The sequence below is a fragment of the Cryptomeria japonica genome, chromosome 6 (assembly GCF_030272615.1).
Source record: "Cryptomeria japonica chromosome 6, Sugi_1.0, whole genome shotgun sequence".
Classification (NCBI taxonomy): Eukaryota; Viridiplantae; Streptophyta; class Pinopsida; order Cupressales; family Cupressaceae; genus Cryptomeria; species Cryptomeria japonica.
In genome coordinates this window covers 148,804,194-148,825,817 of record NC_081410.1, presented here as the reverse complement: position 1 = coordinate 148,825,817, position 21,624 = coordinate 148,804,194, and positions in this window count along the sequence as shown.

Here is a 21,624-nt window from a genome sequence, read left to right as displayed (position 1 = left end):
GATTCTTTTCTAATATTGGACTCATGCAAATTGATTAAACTTAGTGGGGGAGTTACATGGAAGGTGGTGGAGATTCATCTAGAAGCTTCTCATTCTTCCTACAACATGTGCCATAATTGGGAGTGGAAAATAAATAAATAAAAATAATGCCTTTTGAATTATATTCTCCAAGTGTGTGTGTGTGTGTATTCATTATATTCTTTTATAACATTTATTCAAACACTTTTAATAGCTTAACCAAAAAAACATAATAGAATTGTATTTAAATCAAAAGTTGATAAAGGAGGGTTGTGACACTATTGTGCCATTTCACGACATAATAGGACCTATTATGCCATGATGGAATAATAGGTCCTATTATGCCATGACATGATATAATCCTGACCAACTATGGACCTATTATGAAATGTCATGGCATGATAGGACATATTATGGCATGTCATGGCATATTAGGACCTATTATGCCATAATCATCCCATAAAATAGATACTTGTTCCTTATCATCCTTTTCATCCTTGTCATTTCAATAACCCACCTTCTAAAAAAATTCATCCTTGCTTCTTTTTTGAGTTGTCAAACTTATCTTCATCTAATACTTATTCAAGTTATGCTTAATTCTCTAGCTCTATTGATTCTTTCATTATTTTTTTAAGTAAAACTTTCATCCATCCTCCCACTTTATTTCTCTTTCATTGATTACTTCTAAATATTTTCACCTGATAACTTGCTAAATATTTCCCATCGAAATTTGAGAATTAGAATTTCCTTCGAAATGGTACTAGGTATGAATCAAGCCTAAACTTTGATATCGGAAATTTGAAGAGTAATGTTAATTACTTAAGGTTATACATTTGGATTTCCCTCTTCTAAAATGATTTTTTAGTTACCCTAATGTCCAGTAGCTCAAATTTGTGGTTTTAGTTATGGATTTTGTCTAATCCATGAAATTTAAAACATCTCGCCTATTTTTTTGACTTCCCATAACCCACTAGAATAGCCCAAAAGGCCACATGATCACCTAAAAATGATCCAAGGCACTAAAAAGGTACCAATAACTAATAGTGATAGCTTTTGTATTGCCTAATGAGGATTAAGAATAATTTTGGTGCATATGTGATTTAAGGAATTGGAATGGTGGCTTGCTAGAAGTGGTTAATTTTTTTTGTTTATTAGTTGAAAGGCCCAATACCTAAAAAAATAATTCCTAGAAACATTTAACCCAAATCTCACAAATTCAATATATATTTATCATAAAAGTTTGAGAATTAGAATTTCCTTCGAAATGGTACTAGGTATGAATCAAGCCTAAAATTTGATATCTAAAATTTGAAGAGAATTGTTAATTACTTAAGGTTATACATTTGGATTTCCCTCTTCTAAAATGAATTTTTAGTTACCCCAATGTCCAGTAGCTCAAATTTGTGGTTTTAATTATGGATTTTGTCTAATCCATGAAATTTAAAACATCTCACCTATTTTTTTTACTTCCCATAACCCACTACAATAGCCCAAAAGGCCACATGGTCACCTAAAAATGATCCAAGGCATTAGAAAGGTACCGATAACTAATAGTGGTACCTTTTGTATCGCCTAATAAGGATTAAGAATAATTTTGGTACATATGTGATGTAAGGAATTGGAATGGTGGCTTGCTAGAAGTGGTTAAATTTTTTCGTTTATTGGTTGAAAGGCCTAATACCTAAAAACATATTTCCTAGAAACATTTAACCCAAGTCTCACAAATTCAATATTGAAAGATTCAAAGTCAATTTAAAATTTACTATAGTGGATCAAATCTTACTACAAGTAAAGTCTATTGATGTCTCAGTAGTTTTCACTATGGATTTCATGAATTCGTTGACTATCTTGCATGTAGATGGTGATGTGATTGGTGAGAAAACTAACATATCTTAATGGAAAGATCTTGATAGTTCTAGTATGGTTTTTGATGTTAAGATTATATTTTTGAGACAACATGGTGCAACATGCAAAAATTTTTATAATGGCATAATAGGTCCATAATTGGTCCTATCATACCATTACATGGCAAAATAGGACCATAATAGGACCTTTATGCCATGACATGGTATAAACGGTCATATTATTATGCCATGTCATGGTATGATAGGACCAACTATGGACCTATTATGCAATGGCATGGCATAATAGGACATATTATGCCATCATAATATAATGTGCCTTATTATGCCTTGACATAATAGGTCCATAGTTGTGTAAAGCGGAAAATCAAACCCTAGGTGTTCCCCCCACTCCAAGGAGAAAGGAGGTCACTAGGATTGACGGTTTTCACTTAGGAGAGACTTTACATTCAAAAGAGGGGTTGAAACCCACAAGATCCAATCCCACACAATGCAAGATTGAATGCTGAATGAGTTTCAAGGGTTAAGACAACAAGGATACCCTCTTTTGTAAAGAATGTAGATAGAAGGATTGAACTAGGAGTGTATGTGAAAGTAAGAAAGATTCGCTTGTAGATGGAGATAGAGACACAGGATGAAGCTACGGACCTGAAATTAGCAGTAAAATGTCGAGACGATGCTGTCCTGCAAGTTTGAGCGAAAGTTGATGGGACGATGGCGCCCGGAGTGCACACGGTCCTCCGAAAAATCCGTGAAACAAAGGGGGATCTGTTCGTCTCTGCACAAGGATTCCAGATCTTCAACTACAGCCGCATACCTACAACCTTGTTGTAAGAATGTTTGTATTCTTACATGCAAAGGTGTAATGATGTTGTATGTTGTATGTTGTAGGTTGTAAGTTGTAAGTGATCTCCTCTTCAATGGTTGAATCCTTGTCTTGAATGCAACACTTAGCCTTGAATGGAGACCTAGAATGAAGGAATGCTTGAATGTTTGAATATCATTTCCGCCTCTTGTACGCATATATTTTTCTTCTTTTTTCCATCTACCCTTTCTGAGAGGGGAAATGTAGTTTATATACTTGTCAATTAGGGTTAGAAGACTGATTTTTTTGACCTTAGGCCGACCTAGGAACATCATTTTCCAAATTGCAAACTTAAAGACCCGATGCCCAATAAGAGACTGGGCCCAAAATAGGGCTAGGGACCAGGGCACTGGGTGCCATGGTCCCACCTCCCGGGATAGTAGGGTGCAAGGAAGGATCAGGCCACGGTGTAGAAAAGATGCAGTTTTTGATGTCACAAATAGGTTTCGAGGTCTCCATTCAGGTTCAGTGTTGCGTCGCCATCATGAAGACCCAAATGCAATTGAAATTGCAAGTGTCACAATTTTAGGACGCTACATTTAGCCCCCACTTTAGCAGGAGTATAAGCGTACGCCCATACTTCTGGTAAAGTACAAGGAAACAACATTGAAAGACTTTCACCACGTCAATGAGGCAAGATACACCAAGCCCCCAGTGGACTAAGGATCTTACGACTTCGATTGACAAAGTAAAAGGGAAGATCACGAGGGAGAACCATGACTGTCAGTAGTAAGGTTCCCTCACTATGAGTCATGTAAGAAAAATACCAAAAATTTTCAAGGCAAAGCCGAGTTCGCCAAGAAATTTTCAAGTATCTTGAAGAGATATGAATGGAGTGTATGCCCCCTACGTTAAAGCGATCGCACACACCTCATCGGGGGTGATTGCTTTAAGGTAGTGATACACATAAGAAATGAAAAGGTAAAGGAGTACGTTATCATAAAGATTTAGCCCTCAAGTGTGAGATAAACCCAAGGATAATGGACACAAAACACAAATCATGAGGTGACTTCGCTTTCCTTGGGGTCAATATGTTGTATGATAATTCATGTATATCATATGTATGTATGCATAATTGTTCTTCATTCCCTAATCAAGGAAGGTCACCTAGAAGAAGGGAACACATGTGTCTTTTGAGTCAACATGAGAGAGACCAAAAGAGATCTCAATGCTTTGCATCATCCTCAAGTAGACAACACTAAGGACAACAAAGAGAAGAATGAGAATAATACATAGAAGAAGTAACAAAAGAAAGAGAGGAGGAGAGAGTCTGCTATGCTAATGAAACTAGTCTAGCATGTCATCCACCCCCCGATCTTGCTGATCAATATTTCGGGAAGGCAGGAAACACGCTAGAGGAGGAACATCCAACACAGCAGATGGAGCTATCACAAGATCCAAACAAGGGCTATGTTCATGTTCCAGGCCACATTGTTCTTGTCTAGGAGCTAGGATAAGTGCTTTAGAAAATTCGTTAGATAAATGGTTATCAATATCAACAAATTCATATTCACTATCAAAAGCAAGAGAAGTAACATTTTCATCATGAATAACATTTTCATCTATATCATCATCAAGATTTATAAAAATAGGATCTTTAACTCGCACAGGATCAAAACCATCATGCATCTTATGCTTAGGAGATTTTGGCTCAATTTTAGGCTGAGGAGAAAATGGAATAATACTAGCTGAAGGTGTTTTTGGAGATTGCAAAGTTTGAGAAGCAGCTGCACAAGCTCTAAGACGATGCTTTCATCGGTGTTCACGCGTAGAACGATTTCATCTAGTCTTAGTAGGAAGTTGAGAAGATTGAGGAGGAGGAATGTTCTCATCATTATCACTTGGGTGTTTAGGTTGTGGTCTCTTAGGTTGGATAATAGGAGAAGAGGAAGGTCTCTTCTCTTTATAAAAGGAAGGAGGAGGAACTGCTCCATATAAAGGAGGAATATTTGGTTTAGGAAGGAGACCAAGTCCATCATGACGAGGAGGTATAGGTCTACTTTTAGAAAGTTTATTAGACATAGACATAGTCACATCCATAGGTTGGGGATCTTCTTGAGGAAAGACACTAGTTTTATCTTTCAAAGGAAGAAATTCCTTCTCAAGGACGATAGGAATATCAAGTTTGGGTGTTCTAGGTTCATTTAGAGATAGGATCATATCTTTTTTCCACTTTTGATAAGATTTGAAAAGATGATCACTTCGCGGTGGAAGAGATTGGAATTGTTTAGGCCAAAAATAATCAATAGGAACACTAGAAGTTCTTTCAGCTGGTTTAAAGAGACTATGATTGATAGTAACAACTTCACCATTATAGGGAAATTTCAAACACTTGTGAATAGGAGAAGCAATAGCTTTCATGGAAGATAGCCAAGGATAGCCTAGCTTCACACGAAATTGTTTGGATGATGGAATAATAGCAAAGCTCACATCAAGGGATTTGTTATGGAACTCAATAGGTAATGTAATAAAACCAATTGCAGGAGAAGAAAATGCATCAAATAATTTCACAACCACATTTGTTTTGTCATAGATCACTTGATTCAATTGCAAAGTAAAAAGAAATTCTTTAGTAATAACATTAACCATGCAAGAAGGATCAATAAGCACTCCATGGCAAGGTCTATTCTTGACTTTTGCAACTATATATAAAGGACCATCAGGTGCCTTGATAGTTTCACTGGAATCAAATGTGATGGAAGGTTCTTTAGGGATTTTCTGCTGCTCTACAAAGTTAATCACATTCGGAGTCATAGACACAAGACCATCAGGTGAGAAAGAGGAATCATTAGTCTCAATCACATTAGAAGTATGAGAAGGTAATGGATCGGTAAAAATTTTAAGATTTTGGTTAGGAAGAGCTACAGATGTGTTGCCTTTATCATTTACTCCTGAAATAGAGATAGTATTATTATCAATCAAATCTTGAATTTTACCCTTTAAAGCAAAACATTTTTCAGTATCATGCCCAGGTTGACAATGAAATTGACAAAAAGATTTGTTATCAAAATAGGGTGAATTAATCTTTGCAGGATCTATTTGCTTTATAGGAGGGAGAATAAGCACATTTTGTTCCAATAACTTATTCATAATACTATGCAATGATTCATTCAAGGAGTAAACTCTCTTGCTTTCTTGAAAAACTTAGAAATAGGAGGTACACCTGATGCTGCATTCACACTGTTGTTGATGATGTTTTCATTGAACTTAACAAACCCTCTGTTCGGTTTAAACTTCCCAAATGGTTGTTGACTACTATCACCCTTATCACTCGGAGCTATAGGATTTGCTTGTTCCATTTGACTCACAGTCAGTTGATAATTGTGAAGAGTTGCACACAACTGTTGGAAAGAAGTAAACTCAGAAAACAGAAGTTTTTCTCTAATATCTTTTTGTAAATTAGAAATAAAGATTCTTTGAATATCATTGTCAGGTACTGGAAAAGAAATTTGAGCACACAAATGCTTATATCTACCAATGAAATCAGTCACTTTTTCTTTAACACCTTGTTTACAATGCATTAAATCAATCAAAGTAACTTTAGGACTTATATTGTTTGGAAATTGTTGAATAAAAGCATTTGCAAGTTGTTAGAAAGAAGTAATAGAATAGGAAGGCAACAAGCAATACCATTGTAGAGCCTTATCTCTTAATGTTCTAGTAAACAATTTTGCAAGCAACCTTTGGTCATGAGAAAAATCAGTACATATTGTTTGAAAGGTCTTAACATGTGTTAGAGGATCACCTTTACCATTATAAAGCTCCAACTGTGGGATTTCAACATGCTTAGGAGGGATAGCTCGAACAATGTCAAGAGAAAGTGGGCTCACAACATCAAATGTGGGCACACTAAACTTAGATTGATTCATAGAGGCAATTTGTTGCTGTAAAGAAGAGACAGTTTGCGCAAGATTGCTAATGGTCGCTTCAGTCGAAGAGTTCATATTAGACATGTTAGATTGTGATGGAGGTATTATGTTATTGAAAGAAGGTATTGATTGAGAGTAAGGTGGTGGGACACTATGATGGTTAGTCATAGGAGATGATTGGAAACAAGGAACACTACAAGGAGGAATGGAATGGTTGAATGAATTGCCCCCTTGCGTCATGTTCATTTGTGGAGATGTAATAGGGACACTCATTGAAGGAATAAATGAAGAAGTCGGATTGAATGAAGGAAGAGGGTTGATTGAAGAAGAAGGATTGCCCCCATGACTGGTGATCATAGGTGGAATGTTTTGTAGTGAAGTAGTCATTAGGTTTGATGTAAAAGTAGTTATACTAGCAATAGAAGTTGTCAAAGGAATAGAATGATTGACTTGAGTAGGAGGTTGTGTATAACCTAAAGTTTCGGCACAACTCTTCATAGGCATCACATTCGAATCCACAATGTGTGCAATACCATGCAAAATATCAATTCCATTCTTATCACTTTGAACCATGCATTTTAGACCCTCAATTAATGAAAGAGCTTGACTATCAGGGTATTCATGAGACATCCATTGCTGAAAATCATCAAATTGGTTATCCAGTTTCGAAAGTTGTTTTATAGAAACCTCATGGAGAGCTTCTTCATCATTAAGAGGATTAGAGGAATTACCCGTGTCCTCGTTAAAGAGGCCATTCAAATTAAGTTCCATCTCCTTGGTAGTTAAACCTTGGAAAGACTTAATTCTAAGGCTTCATCTAACGGGAATAGTGTAAGTAGGGCTTATTGTTGTAAAACTCATGCACTAGAGAGGGAGAGAAGATTTTGAATTTAGAGGTAGCAAATTTCAATAAAATCAGCCAATCTCCTAGATTTAGGCTGTTAAATGCAATCACAACAATCTCCCGAAATTTCAAAAAAAATGTCAGGGACCGTGGTGAACGGAGTGCAAATGGTCCTTGCAACTTTTTTCAAAATTTTCACGGATGAAAGTTATGATGATTTTAAAGCTAATCTGAAAAAATTGAGTGATTTTACGATCTGTAGATAGGCCAAATTAAAGTTGCAATCTCAAAATTGAATCCTACCAAGATTGTTGAAAAATGCAAAATTTGAATTTTGAAAAAGAGAGGGAAACTGAAATTTTGAATTTTATGATTTTAGAGGGAATACTAAAAGCAAAGCAAACTTTGAAATTTAAAAATTGACTCAATTTCATGCAAAATTCAATTTTGAAAGCGGAAATCAAAGTTTTTGTAATCAAACACTTAATTTCAAAAGTCACAAATTGCAAAATTTGAATAAAGCACCGAAACTTTGAATGAACGCCAACACACTTTTCAAATTTAGGACAGTAAGAAACACAATTTTGACACAAAATTTCAATTTCAACAATTTTTGAATGATTAGAAGCCTTAATCCAAGCAATCACTAGACCAACTTTGACTTTCATTTTGAAAGTGTTAGAATTGATGAAATCAGCCAAGATTCTGGATTTTAGCAGAAAAATACAGTAATATCTAGCTCTTGAAATTTCAGAAAAAATGTTGGGGACAGTGGCGCTCCGGTTGCACACGGTCCTCGTAACTTTTTTCAAAATTTTCAAGGATGAAAGATATTGTGATTTTGTTGCGGAATCCAAAGTTACAACCGATTTGGAGATGTTTTGATCAGTGAAATTATCGGTCAAAGGTTGAATCAAGAGGGTTTTAAAAATTAGGGTTTTGACACTTAACCACTTAATTTTCAGAATTAAAGCACAAATATGAATTGAAAATTTGTAATAGAAGGGTAGATCTGAAACAAGCATTAACAATTAAACATTTCACAAGCTCAATTACTAAAAAGAAAATTTTAGGGTTTTTATGCAATTAACCTCTAAAATTTGCAAAAGATCAAACATGGAAATGTAATTAAGGAAGCCACTTTTTTAGATCTAACCATGAATAATCAGAATTAGGATGTTCATGTCGGGTTCACCAAAATGTAAAGCGGAAAATCGAACCCTAGGTGTTCCCCCCACTCCAAGGAGAAAGGAGGTCACTAGGATTGACAGTTTTCACTTAGGAGAGACTTTACATTCAAAAGAGGGGTTGAAACCCACAACATCCAATCCCACACAATGCAAGATTGAATGCTGAATGAGTTTCAAGGGTTAAGACAACAAGGACACCCTCTTTTGTAAAGAATGTAGATAGAAGGATTGAACTAGGAGTGTATGTGAAAGTAAGAAAGATTCACTTGTAGACGGAGATAGAGACACGGGATGAAGCTACAGACCTAAAATTAGCAGTAAAATGTTGAGATGATGTTGTCCTGCAAGTTTGAGCGAAATTTGACGGGACGATGGCGCCCGGAGTGCACACAGTCCTCCGAAAAATCCGCGAAACGAAGGGGGATCTGTTCGTATCTGCACAAGGATTCCAGATCTTCAATTACAGCCGCGTACCTGCAACCTTGTTGTAAGAATGTTTGTATTCTTACATGCGAAGGTGTAATGATGTTGTATGTTGTATGTTATAGGTTGTATGTTGTAAGTGATCTCCTCTTCAATGGTTGAATCCTTGTCTTGAATGTAACACTTAGCCTTGAATGGAGACTTAGAATGAAGGAATGCTTGAAATTTTGAATGCTTGAATGTTTGAATATCATTTCCACCTCTTGTACGCATATATTTTTCTTCTTTTTTCCATCTACCCTTTCTGAGAGGGGAAATGTAGTTTATATACTTGTCAATTAGGGTTAGAAGACTGATTTTTCCGACCTTAGGCCGACCTAGGAACATCATTTTCCAAATTGCAAACTTAAAGACCCGATGCCCAACAAGAGACTGGGCCCAAAATAGGGCCAGGGACCAGGGCACTGGGGGCCATGGTCCCACCTCCCGGGACAGCAGGGTGCAAGGAAGGATCAGGCCACAGTGTAGAAAAGATGCATTTTTTGATGTCACAAATAGGTTTCGGGGTCTCCATTCAAGTTCAGTGTTGCGTCGCCATGATGAAGACCCAAATGCAGTCAAAATTGCAAGTGTCACAATTTTAGGATGCTACAAGTTGGTCCTATCATACCATGACATGGAATAATAGGAACATAATTTTCCATCATGGCATAATGCGTCATATTATGCCATGTCATGGCATAATAGGACCTAGTATATGTCATGACATGCCTTAATATGACATGATGGCATAATATGTCCTATTATGCCATGAGATGCCATAATAGGTAATAATTGGTCCTATTATGTTATGTCATGGAATAATAGGAAAATAGTTATCAAATCCATAATAATTTGACTATGTCAATGGCTAATTCTTAATGAATATCCATGTTTTGAAGGTCTCATTAATAAATTAGAGATATTATACAAGAGGAGAGAATTAAATCCCTCTAATATTGGTGTATAAAGTATGAAGCCTTTGATTTACCAAATGGAATATCTAAGTAGGGTCATCATGAATGAGGACCCTTGAGGTTTACATTTATATATATGGATGACCTTGACCTTGGTATCCCACAACTTCCATGTATAAGAATATATGTGTTAATATTGAGTTCACACCATTAGGGTGAATGAAGTTACAATGTTAGGACTTTTAACATAGACGAAGAGCACTTGGTAAGCAAGTTGATAATCATTATAAAGTGAAAGAAAAAAAGGAAAAAAACTATTGAGATTGAGACAAAAACTTTATGATAACTCATACACTAGTGTCTCTTTCAGAATCTTTAATAGACATGATTACGCATACGGTAGTTAACATTATCTATGCTCAATAGCATATATTTTATTTTCTTTATTTGATACATTTGAGAGGTCATAGTTTGACTTTATTATGTCATATCATCGTATAATAGGACATATTATGCCATGATGACATGATATGTCCTATTATGTCATGACATGCCATAATAGGTCCATAATTGGTCCTAGTATGCCATGTCATGGCATAATAGGTCCTATTATGCTAGGACCTATTATGCCATGACACATGCCATGATATTTCATTTTGGTTTTAGTTTTGATACATCCATTTAGTTTCGGTTTGGTTTCAATTTGGTTTTGGTTTTGTTTTCCATTTAGTTTCAGTTTTCTTTCGATTTGGTTTTGGTTTTGATGTTTGTGAGATATCTTATATCTTGTAAATTTGATGTTTTGTTTTGTTAACTATCTAGATTTGGTTAGATTTATAAATTTGTTGATTTTGGTTTAGGGTTTAGGGTTAACTATTGAAGAATATTTCAAATCAAAATTAAGAATTTACAAATGTAAAAACAAATTTACTTATAGGCTACTTTAAAAAAAACTTAAATAATACCACAAAACCTTAAATAATACTCAAAAAATAGGAAAAATATAGAAGAAAAGTAAAAAATGTGAAAATAGATGATCAAATGTGTACCTATGATAGTGGTGGAGGCTTGAAATGGAGTCCATAGCATAGGGGCCCATTTTTATCTCCTTTTCTCACTACAGTTGCAGGTAAAAAAGACAAAATGTGCCCAAAATATGGGTAAAATCAGATTAAAAAATGGTGGCTCATTTTTTGAAAATGGGACCCCGTTTCACTTTTTAAGTGGGCCCCCATTTGAGAAAAAAACAAGGGCCTATTTAGTTTCGGCTCAAGCCCCTGTTACTTTTTGCCCTTGGGGGGCGAAGCAAAAACCAGCCCCTATTTCCAAGAGCACATTTTCCAACATGTGGACTTTGGCCAATTTGTGACCCATTACCTTTCACTTACCCTGACACTGACTAGAACCCCTGATTCTTAGCATTTTTGAACAATAAAAAATTTGTCTTTGAAAATATTAAAAAAATATCATTTTTTTTAATTTAAAAAATAAGAGACATAAATTTCATCAATTACATCATTTTGAAATTTAATTTAAATATGTCACATTTATGGGGTTGAAGTTAAATAGTTTTAGTTGTGTTGGCCACTTCCTTTATAAAAGTGTGGCACAGGTTTGTGGTTTTACCCATAAATTTTGATTAGATAAACATTACCCAGTCGAGGCAAGAGAAATGGTCATGGAAAGTAATACGCAAATTTTTCCTAGAATGACATTGAAGAAAACGTTTCTGTTAGACCAAGTGAGACATCAAAAAGATAAAATGCTAGTGGCAGAGTTTGATTCTAAATAAGGGGTAAGTGGCACTAGATGCAATCCTAAAACAAAAGTTATGGCAGCTTGGGTAAATTTTAAGAGCACTAATAATCCCAAATTGGTAGATATGGTTAAAGAAACTAAAGGCACAACCATCTTAAAAACCTTCAAAGATACCTCCCTATTGGAGGTGGCCACCATGACTATGTATTTGGTAATGTTCACCCGAGATGTGATAAAATATATGCAATAGAAGTTAATTATGTATCAAAAGGTACAAATTGAAATGAATGATGAAATAAATAGGTTATATGTTAAAAATCACATTGAAAAATTGGATAAAGAAGCAATTAGTTAATCATAATAAAGACATTGTTCTTCGTAAAGATGCTACACCCTAGCCAATTGAGGACATCAGAGACAATCCGGGATGGTTTGAGGAAAAAATAAAATATGAAAAAGAAGTAATGAATTAAAGAGAGCCAATGAAGGAATTCTACGAGATATACCACATAAGATCTTGGGCACTTTTGAGTAGATATTGCCACATAGGTTGAAATATGTCATTGACAAGTTAGATGATGCTTATAATAGTTATGAATCCTTACTAAATATGTTGGATACTTTCAAAGAAAATAAACTTGTATTAGAGGCATCATAAAAAAAATGGCAACTAGTTCACCACACTCTCATCACTTTGTGTAAAATTATACATAGGGATCCAATTGCACCTCTTGTTGTTAAAGGAACTGAAAAATTGGTGAACATGATCATTAAAGAACTAAAGTATAATATCAATGAGGAACCAAGGGTAAAGGCCAAAATAGACTCTTGTCACACATTCAAGCACACGACTATACCTCAAATCACTAACAAAGATAAACATATTAGATACTTCGATGATTGGAGGAGTGACTTATGTTAGATGGTACCTAAGATTACAACAAACATGAAGGAGGAGAGGGAAATCAATGTCCAAAATTTTTATCTGTTTCTAGATAAAATTGTGACACTAGATGTTGGATATGCCAGGTTTGGTACAGCAGTGCGAGCCATAATAGACAAGAAGTGGAAAGACCACTTAACAAATGTACCTACCATTTAGAATAAAAAATGGCCAAGCGATTATGACATCTATCAATGGGAGAACACCTATCTAAAGCCTTTGGAGGATTGATGAAGAGGAAATCCAAGTGGTGGATATGGAGAGTGCCTTATAAAGTAGAACCTTGCTAGACCCATTGGTCATGGGTTGCTACTTACATTGTGATGATAAAGGCATCACTTATATTCACCAGTTGTTCTTATATTATGTTTTATTTTCAATACTTGTTTCAAAAAAATTGTTTAAACCAACCAGACTTTTAATGTTTTAATTAAGCTTTATTTAAGTTATGAAAGGCCATGTCCTTTGGTTATGGATAATTATCTTTGTAAATGGTTTGAAGCTTGTAGCTTCTCCCATTATCATATAAGGGAGAAACCAAAAATATGAGAAAGATATATAGAAAAATAGAAAATAGTAATGGCATAAGAAACCTTTATACTTTTTGTTGGCATATGCACACTCCAATGAGACATTGTAGGTGATTGAAAGTTTTGTCATTGATGGCAACCTTACAATCCTATGGTACCAGCAAGGCATTACACTAGCACTAGCAAGATCAGACTCTACACTGGCACTCAGGCTATCGACACTGGCAGAGAAAGGAAGCATACCGGCACAGAGGCCAACAGGATTTTTGTTATAATATATTTTGTTTATTATTGTAAAATCTTTGTAAGCCGACTTGGCATAATGTAAAATGACTCATATATATAAGATTTCATTGTAGGACATTAAGATATATATAGATGAGATATAGAAGAATGTAATTAGGCAGACCTATTATGTGAAATATAGGTTAAGGGTTTATGTAAGAAGCAGAACAGAAACTGGTACTGGATCTGGCATTATAGATGCTATTCTGAAGCAGTACAAGACATTGGATTTATATAATCCATTTTGTAAGTTAGTGTGACTTCCCATTGAGTAGTGAGCTCTAGGCACTTGGCCTTCCTGCATGTGCAGGCCCCCTTTTGTAAGTAATATTCTCTTATTGGCCAGTAAGTGAATATTGTGGGTCACAAATCCCACTGAGGTTTTTCCCACACTGGGTTTCCTCGTTAAAATATTGTGTTATGGTATGTTTTTCATGTGGTTGCTTCTAATTTTGTTTGTTGCATTATTTCTTGCTTACCAGTACACTGCTATAACATGTTCTACATGTTTTAAGTTAAGAAATTCAACTCACCGGTAAGATACTAATTCACCCCACCCTCTCAGTATCTGTGGAAATCCTAACAATTGGTATCAGAGCTTGGTCCTCTATTTTCATAAGCCTAACAACTTGAAGAAGATCTTGATAGCGGTAGAGATGGAAAATCTGATGAAGCAACTAGAAGCACCTCTCTCAGACTATGATACTGAAAAATTGAAAAACATCAAACTTGAAGATGATCTAAAGGCAGCTCGGGATATTATCTAGGCACTTCAAGAAAATTTTACCATTGCAAGAAACAAGAGAAGAGAACTATGTGAAAAGATGCAAAATGAGAATGATGAAAAAGAATCACTTAATGATCAGATAAGCAAGCTAAAACAAGAGAACACAAGAACAAGGAATGAGATGCAAGATATGACCTTGAGATTTTGTAAGGAAATTGAAGATAGAAAGAAGAATGAAGAAGAATTAACCAAAAGACTAAGTGATGCAGCAAATGAGAACACAAGACTTAGCTATGAAAATGACCTATTAAAGACAGATCTGATGCATACACAGAATGACTCAAATGAACTAATGAGATAGAAAGAGATCTTAGAAAGAGAACTGGATATTGCAAATCAACACAAAGAAAAATTCAAGAAAAGCTCAGAAGAACTTGGTGAATTATTGAAGATTTAGAAACCTAATGGTGACACCTGTGGAATTGGCTTTGAGGCAGGAGAAAGCTCTAGTACTGCAAACACTCAGGATCATAGCAAATTGGTAAGGCAACCTAATGCTTATAAATTCAATGGAAAACGCTTTAACTGTAATAATTATGGTCATAGAGAAAATCAATGTAGATCTAGAAATTATCAGAACATCAACACACCCACCGGTCAATGTTCTAAATGCAACAAAGCTGGTCATAACTCTTAAAATTGCAGAATGAATGTGAGATGTTATGTTTGTGGAAGATTTGGACACCTATCTAATCAATATAGAACACATACCAACATAGGTTATGGTAAAGCTATATAGAAGAATAATGTGACTTGCTATGCATGTAACAAGTTTGGGCATATTGCAAAATTCTACAGAAGTAAAGGATCATCGATAGACAACAAAAGTTCTAGTTTGAAAAGAAAAGAAAAAGTTGAAGAGGTTAAGCAAGAATTCTCAAAACAATGGATTATAAAGTCAGACCTAAATATTGTTGGGAATACTCCTCCACCGGCAGGACAGAGTAGTGCTCCACCAGTAGGACAGAGTAGTGCTCCACTGGTAGGACAGAGCAGTAATCCATTGGTAGGAAGCTCTTCATCAAATTAAAGAAAAATTTTCTTGAGGGTTTGGCAATCAATGAGACATATGTTGTTATGCCTCTGTTAATGGTGAGAAGTTGGAAATTACTTCTATACGAATAGACAAGGTTAAGTGACTACTTGACCGGCATGCATTAAATGTGGTAGATGGCAAATAAACATTATAAATTTATGATTTTGGCTCCATTTCACTTCACTGAGATTTCAAACATTCAAAGAATGTGAAATTTGTAGAGCTAAGGCATTTCAAGCAAAGAGGCAAAGAACTTCAGCAATTAATCCATCCAAAGGCTAAAAAAGGTATTTATCATCATGGCATCCTCCTCTGCACCTGAATTCATAGCAAACCCTATAGTAGTAGAGGTTATAAAATGCCCGAGGCCCATATTTCAGCTAGTTCCTGAAATAGCTAAGAAGGATGACAATGGAGGTGCTTATTCCCAAATTCCAAAAGGAGTTGTTTTTGCAGAAGATCCTAGAATATACATCCATTGCAACATAGAGGAATTAGGAGATGAAGAAATTAAAAACATGTATAAAACTATTGTATGTGACAATTCCAGTAATGTAAAACCTGAACATAAAATTGTTGAAACCCTAGGATTCATCGAAATCCTCTGCATTCCAGAATTTCCCAAGGAAGTGATTAGGATAGTTTTGAGCAAGGTACATGGTTCATTCTTTTTGCTTGATTCAGTTCACAAAATTACAAAGGAAGATGTGAAAGTTGTAACAGTGTTAACTTCCACTGGTAACAGACCAGACAAGACTAAGAAGGTCTCAAATGACCTAGTAATGAACTTAACTGGTGCAACATCCGACAGAAGGTCTCTGAGGGTTAATGATGTGATGGATATAAATGTGAGATTTGTTAGCATGATTTTAGGGTACAAAGAAACTCATGCAAACAAACTTAACTCAATTTCTAGTTTATGCATAAAGAGTGCTTATGACATGGTTAAGGACAATGTGAAAATTGATGTATGTGAATGGTTAAAAGATGACTTGATTGATAACTTAGGTAAAAACAAGAAGGATAAGAAAGGGACTTTTAGGTTTGGTAATCTACTTGTATGATTGATGCTACATATAACCAAATAGGTTCCTGGTATAGGCAATAAGAACCTTGGATTTGATATACTGGTAGGAAAACAATTAACAGACTTATTCAACAACATGGGTGAAAATAAGGAAAAGAATATCCATGACTATTTTCAAGCACTAAAGGCTAGGATGAAGAAAAGAATTAGACTGTCATAGAAGATTGTAAACAAATACAAGGATGACATATGTTTTGTGATAAAAAGAATGAGATCTAGATGGAAGCAGTTATCTTAAGAACAATTTGGGTAACTGAGATGGGTTATGAGACCGATGATCATATCATTGAGACCTATGCTAAAGCACTTCTTGAAGCACCCAGGGAACCAAAGGAAGAAGTATTTGGTAGTGCTGAGACCATAGAGAGTCAAATTCAATCTAAGAAAAGAGTAAAAAAGGTTGAAGCAGTTGTGAGAAGAGGCTCTAGACAGGCTAAAGCTATCAAAGAAGATGTATTGAAACAAACCGACATCAGTGAGGATGAGTTAGTAACATTACAACCTAAACTCACCTATCACTGGTAGCTACTTCTTTGAAGAATGATATTCCTGCAACATTCAAAAGAGTTGTAAGGAAAAGGGATACTTCACTGGCATCCACACCTTCACCTAGAAGAACTAGACAAAAACAATAGGCAATGAGGTCTCCGGTTAGAAAGACAACACCAAAGAAAAAGCTAACACCAAAGAAGAAAAGGACTAAATAAAACATGACCCCTCTTAACAAATTGCTAAATGAAATCACAGAAGAAGGGAAACTAAAGAACATAGGAGAGGTATATGATACACAGTCAGCAGATGAGAAAGAACAAGTTGAAAACAGTGTCATTTTACACTTGTACATCTATAAGAAGTTCTTAATGGAAGTGGTAGATGAACTACCAGATGAACAGTTCAAGAGATTGGAAGCAAGAAGACAAGTTCTTGTAGATCTTGATAAGAAAATTAAAGTTGAGAAGTTACTTGTTGTTTACCCAGCAAACTCACCTAAGGAAATAGATGACTTAATTGCAGAAGCCAACCGATCTGTATTCTCTACTACACACTAGCATATTGGATTAATGGTTGGAAGAGTAAAAGAGATAACAAAGGAAACAGAAAATGCATGGGATATATTCCTTGTTGAAAAGGAAAAACAAGAAGAGTACAAGAACCCCAGACCAATAAAAGTATATCAGAAGGACAAAGACAAAGGAAAAGGAAAGGTTGGTGGACCTCTGAGCATCAAAGTAAAAGACAACTTACTCCCACTGCCTCTAACTACTCCACCTGTAACAACAACTAAAGATCAACCGGTAGATGAGAGTATGGATATAGAGGATACTAATCCTGATCTTGAAGTTTTATACATAGTAGATGTTGATACTCAAATAGTCAACATTATGATAGATCAGGACACAACCGGCAAGACAGATATGGCTAGTGAGACACCGACAAGTACTAAGATTAATAATATAGAGCAACAGGTAGAGACTCAGATAGAGACTCCAGCAGAGCAACAGACAAAGAGACAAGCAGAGCAACAAGCTCCGGAATAGGAACAGGTTCACATGGAAACAGTACCACTGGTAATAGGAGAAGAACAAAAACCATTGCTTAAAGAAATGGAAACACAGATAGACCTACCAGAGGTCACTACAAGCTTGGTTACTTCCGCCACCGGCGAAATTCAAAATATAGGTTCCTCCTCAAGAGGTTACAAATCTACAAATGTAACTGAAGTACTTTTGGACTCCATTAAAAAGATAACAGATTGTAGTTCATAGGCTTACAAAGCTATAGATGACATAATCCCAATTTTGAAGATGATAGCTCCTAACTGCAACATAGACAATAAGGATTCTTTAAGCGAACTTGACACTTTGGGTAAATACATCACTGAGAATACAATGACTGTTGAGCAAATAAAGGAAGAAGCATTCAAGGATAAGTTGGAAATTGAAAAGAAAAAATTATTTGAAGATCAAATAAAGAAGTGTACTAGGGAATTTGACACACTTCTACCGGAACTGTGCAACTCACTGAAGGAATTCAAAACTCTGTATAGAGACATTTGTGAGACAAACTTTCTAACAGTTGACATAGATAAGAAAATGAGAAAGGCACAGGATGAAATCAATAAACTTGCTGACAATTTTGTTAACTCACCTAATACATTATCAGTTTTTGAGCAAAGGATAACAAGTTTTGAGGAAGAGCTACTTAAGTTTGGAAGAGAAAAGGAGAGAATAGTGAATAAGGCAAAGAATCTGAGACTAAGAGTGAATCCAAGACTGGACTATCTAGCATCATTGTGAAAGGAAATATCTAAGGCACTAGTACAAGGACAAAGAACACCAGCAGAGCATATGCAACACCTCACCGGTACAGTTCAAAGAACAGAGACAGCAATAAAGGACAACAAGAAGATTATGGAAAGTATAAACTTGATTTTGGTGGATCTTTTTCAAATTGTAACCACCCAGTTACAAGGTTGAGACTACAACTCTATTGACACCTTGACAACCTTTGTCATTGATGCCAAAGGGGGAGTAGTAGTATGAGAAAATAATCGGCAGAAGACTTATCTACTCAGGGGGAGTTCTTATACTTTTGGTAACTTATTTTTGGAAACATTTTTGGATTACAAGTTTTGGATACACTTTTGAAATTTTCTCATGATTGTTGCCATCAATGCCAAAGGGGGAGATTGTTGGCATATGCACACTCCAATGAGACATTGTAGGTCATTGAAGGTTTTATCATTGATGGCAACCTTACAATCCTATGGCACCGGCAAGGCATTACACCAACACTAGCAAGATCAAACTCTACACTGGCACTCAAGCCACCGGCACCGACAGAGAAAGGTAGCATACCGACACAGAGGCCGATAGGATTTTTGTTATAATATATTTTGTTTATTATTGTAAAATATTTTTAAGCTAACTTGGCATAATGTAAAATGACTCATATATATAAGAGTTCATTGTAGGACATTGAGATATAGAAGAATGTAATTAAGCAGACCTATTATGCGAAATATAGGTTAAGGGTTTATGTAAGAAGTAGAGTAGAAACCAGTACTAGATCTGGCATTATAGATGCTATTCTGAAGCAGTACAAGACACTGGATTTATATAATCCATTTTGTAAGTCAGTGTGACTTCCCATTGAGCAGTGAGCTCTAGGCACTTGGCCTTCCTGCATGTGCAGGCCCCCTTTTGTAAGTAATATTCTCTTATTGGCCAGTAAGTGAATATTGTGGGTCACAAATCCCACCGAGGTTTTTCCCACACTGGGTTTCCTCGTTAAAATATTGTGTTATGGTGTTTTTTTCATGTGGTTGCTTCTAATTCTGTTTATTGTATTATTTCTTGCTTACCGGTACACTATTATAACATGTTCTACATGTTTTAAGTTAAGAAATTCAACTCACCGGTTAGATACTAATTCACCCCCCCGCTCTCTTAGTATCTGTGGGAATCCTAACACTTTCCTTGTAATGGAAAATATATAATACAAAAATCTCAATTTTTTCTCTCAATTACTTGTTTGGTTGTGAATGATAGATGTTATACGATTGTCTCCATTTCATTTTTTTCTTATTTGTTTAATTTAAATTATCAAAGATATTTCTTATTTATCAAAGCAACTTTATTACTCTGTAAAATTTGGTTAATTGGTTTCTATAAGGTAGAATTAAATTCCATTAAATAAAGTTAAAGCAAATTGGAAGAAATTAACTGGATAAAAAAGAAGAACCTTTTGGAAATTACAATAGTGCATATTTATATAAGACATAAACATATCTGAGTGCCAAGTAGTTTGAATCATGATCAAAAATTAGATGTATGTGAACTATATAGCCCCGAAGGGAGGCACCAGTCTAAAATCATTTTTTAAGATAGTTGTCATTAAAGATTCAATATTTTCCTTTTCATTTCAAAAAGTATTAGAAGTATTAGTAAGGAGTAATATATTTATTTTAAACATTCATGCCATGTTGAATTTTATCACAATTAACATAAAAATTTGAGAATTTCCTTAAGTTATCAGAAGGTACACCTGCCAAGGTTTAATAGGGCCTAAATAACACAAGTCGTCTTCTTTTAGAGGAATCTTGTTCATTGGCCAAGTCAGTTGCATAACCTGATTATAGAATTTGGCATACTCTTAATCTTTTGCAATTTGTTTATTTGGGAACCAACATGTCATACAAAAAAGTGTAGAATCAATTAAAGGAAAACAAAGTTAACATAACATTTGAACTAAATGAAAGTGATCTAGTCCTGTCAACATGTGAAACTATAGAAGATTCATGGGCGTTGAACTTTAATGCTTATTTTCATGCAACTCCATATTAGGAAGATTGATAGAGTTTTTCTTAGTGACAATGAATCCTATGACATAGTTGTTGAACACACCACAAGACTAAGAGGGGGGTTAATCATTTTGAAACTTAAAATACTTAACTTTTGATCTATCAAAATTCAATCCACAATTAACTTATTACTACAATTATGAAACATGAAAGAGAAAAGCACAATAAACACATGGACACCATATTTACATGGAAAACCCTAAACAAGAAAAAAACCACAGTGAGAATGACACTCACAATATTAATAACAGATTACAATGTTTTAAGCTTAAGGCCAAGGATGTCAAAGAACCTAATAGGAATTTCAAAACTTAAGGCATACAACCTCAAGGAAAGATACAAATAACTTGCATTATTGAGACTCACTTTTTAGGGCAAGATACAAGTGAATGCACAAGTTTCCTAAAGGAACACACCTTCTTCCGCAAGTGCAAAATATCAATGGTATGAATGAAAAATATATCTTTATTGTGAAAATGTCTTTGAAAATTTGTGTCAAGAGACCAATATCATGTAAAACATATCAAACTTCAATCACTGTCTCACAATATTGCATACATAAGATATCATCATCAAAGCTCTTCACAAATTGAATTTTCCACCAAATATTCTTTCATATCATTCATATCCACTTCACATCAATTCACACACATTCCATAACTCATACAATTGTAAATCTATAGATACAAGATAAATCATCAAAACTCTTAACTAGGTTCGTCATACATAAAATATACAATATTACATAAATTAGGCCACCTAAACTAATAATGAAAAATATGGTCCACTCCAAGAGATAGAGGGGACC